The following is a 2,973-nucleotide window of genomic DNA, read 5'->3' as shown; positions in this document are numbered from 1 at the left end:
CGGAGAGGGGGGGGGAGAGAAAGATAGGGAGGCAAAGATAGTGACAGAATTGAGTGCAGAAAAATAAAGAAAATTATGAGAGAATTACACGGAGACAGAATGAAAGAGAGGTAGATATACAGACGGGGAAAGAGAGAGAGCGAGAGAAAGAGAGAGAGCGAGAGAGAGCGAGAGAAAGAGAGAGAGAAGAAGGAAGGTTAGATAGATAAATAGATAAATAGCTAGAGAGAGAGAGAGAGAGAGAAGGTGAAGAGAGAAATAGAGAGAGGCTGGAGTACAGACAATTACTGAAAGGGAGAGAAGTTACTGGGAGAGAATGAATGAAAGATAGATAGAAGAAATAAGCAGGAGAGCGACAATGTGAAGAAATAAGTAGAAAAGACAATGTGACATGAAGAGAGAGAGAGAGAGAGAGAGAGAGAGAGAGAGAGAGAGAGAGAGAGAGAAAGAATGTGTGTGTGAGGTAGATGAGAGAGAGAGAGAGAGAGGGATGGAGAGCGGGAGAGGTTTATTTAAATTGATGGTAGCAAAACACAACGAGAAAGTGATGCAAATTGAGAGCTGAGAGATTCCGATGGAGAGATAATTATGCGTGTGTGGATGTGTGTGTATAAATATACGTCCACAGGAACGCATACACACATACGCACATATGCGCACTCACTCACGTAACGCATACAGGGAGAAAATGGATGGGACGAGTGATTGAGTAAAACAAGTACCCTCACACATAGGTGCATACATGTAGTGAAATACTGGAAGAGACAAAGAACATACATACACACATACATACAAACATACATACATACATACATATACGTATACATTCGTACATACATTTCTATATACTGTATATATGAAACCAGGAGGATGAGTGAGAAAGAAAAATATTTAGCATAGATACGCATGCGTGCGCGCAAACACATACATGTATGTATGCTTGTGTGTGCTACTAGCTTATATGTGTATGTGTGTGTGTATGTACATATATATATATATATATATATATATATATATACACACACATACATATATATCTATATATATATATAGAGAGAGAGATATAGATATATACATACAAATATATATATATATATATATATATATATATATATATATATATATATATATATATATATATAGGCTTATGTATATGTATGTGTATAAGTATGTAAATGATTATTGGCGTGCACACATGATAAAGACAGATAATGATATAGCCTGTCAGAAAGAAAGAGTGTGAAAGAGAAAGAGGGAAAGAGAGAGAGAGGTGTGTGTGAAGGAGAAAGAACGAGAGAAAGAGCTTGACGTTAGTGAAAGAGAAAAACTACGCGTGTGTAGCCGTTACAGAGAGAAATATACAAAAGGTTATTATGAGACATGTTGGCTCCAACCAAGCCATTATAAGACCCCAGGAAAGGCCTAGAGCGATAAAAATAGCAACTCATCATGTTAGAAACCTCGAAAAATGTAAATTCCTCCAAGAACGATCCAAACTGAAAATCTAATTTACACCAAATTCTCTGTGGCATAGAAGAGAAATGGAATAACAGTTAATCGTAATGCGTAATCGATATTGTCTTAAAGTTAAAACATACTATAAATGTTAGTCTTATTACGTAGTCGAGGTTAAGCTATGTCCATAACAGTTCGATATTTATTGTTGATTAATTTAGTAACCAGCCTCTGTCCAAACAACCGATGCCATGACGAGCTAAATGAAGAAAAACGCTTACGCCTGTATACTTGAAATAGTAAACAATTTTCCCTCAAGCTATAAGCTATTTGTCTCAAAAGGAAAAGAAGGAAGAATGCAGTTTTGATAGCATTCTATATATCTTACCTGACGCAATGATACTGTTGAAAGCCTTCTAAACTGCGGTATTAATCTCGAGAGAGCATTTAATATAGACGTACGACGAAAAAAAAAAAACCAAAACAACAAAAAAACAAAAAAAACAAAAACAAAAGAGAAAAGAAAGAAATATATTAGTACCGGACGAAAAACGTCTACTAGCGGTGCAGCTATAAAAAAACATTAATTGAAAAAAATAAAATGGTATGGTGATAGCTGCAGCGCCTGATATGAGAAGACTCCATACTATTGTATAAAGTGCAACGACAACAACACGAAGATATCTATGACCGCCTCCAGTAAGCTGCGTCTCGGTTGATTTGTATAGTCTCTCGGGTACGCGCCGTGGCTCCAGGCGTAGCAGCAGCGCCTAGCTTAAGACGACACGGTACTATAGAACAAGAATAACAGCATTACGGAAACAACGGAGATGGCATCCACTAACAGTCATTCGACTTACTGGTATAAAGTCAGCCACGGACACGCTATGGATTCAAACCTACAGATGTCCTGTTCGGCGAGCTGGCAGAAACGTTAGCACGCCGAGCGAAATGCTTAGCGGTATTTCGTCCGCCGTTACGTTCTGAGTTCAAATTCCGCCGAGGTCGACTTTGCCTTTCATCCTTTCGGGGTCGATAAATTAAGTACCAATTACGCACTGGGGTCGATGTAATCGACTTAATCCTTTTGTCTGTTCTTGTTTGTCCCCTCTATGTGTAGCTCCTTGTGGGCAATAAAGAAATAAGATGCTCTGTTCCCTCTCTGTGTTTTTCCACCGGTATTACAACCGGTTCTGCTCTTTGACACTGGTTAGTCCCATTTATACCACACCCACTCAGATCCTTTTAACTCCTTTGGATCTCCAAATTCCATCAATCAGGTTTTTTTTTCGATACTCCACAAATCGTACAAACCACTACTCTATGTCCTGCTCCAGAAGGTCGTTCCTCTATAGTTCGTTCCCTGCTGAAGCAATACTTCGAAACGGACGTAAGTTAAATAAGTCGTTGATAATGGAACATTGTTCTGCATGATTAATAAATATAGAAACACAGACACACGGACATACACATGTCTGTATGTAAGTAGTTGCATATATATATATATATATATATATA

General features: G+C 38.0%; 1 protein-coding gene across 5 annotated transcripts in view; it reads right to left on the bottom strand.

Annotated features, from left to right (window-relative positions):
• LOC106875510 (uncharacterized) overlaps positions 1–2,973 on the bottom strand; it is a 337,304-nt gene that overhangs the window by 122,423 nt on the left and 211,908 nt on the right. The window lies entirely within an intron of this gene.

Source organism: Octopus bimaculoides, chromosome 3 (genome assembly GCF_001194135.2).
Source record: "Octopus bimaculoides isolate UCB-OBI-ISO-001 chromosome 3, ASM119413v2, whole genome shotgun sequence".
Lineage (NCBI taxonomy): Eukaryota > Metazoa > Mollusca > Cephalopoda > Octopoda > Octopodidae > Octopus > Octopus bimaculoides.
The sequence above is the reverse complement of the archived record's forward strand: the minus strand, read 5'-3'. Positions and strand labels throughout refer to the sequence as shown.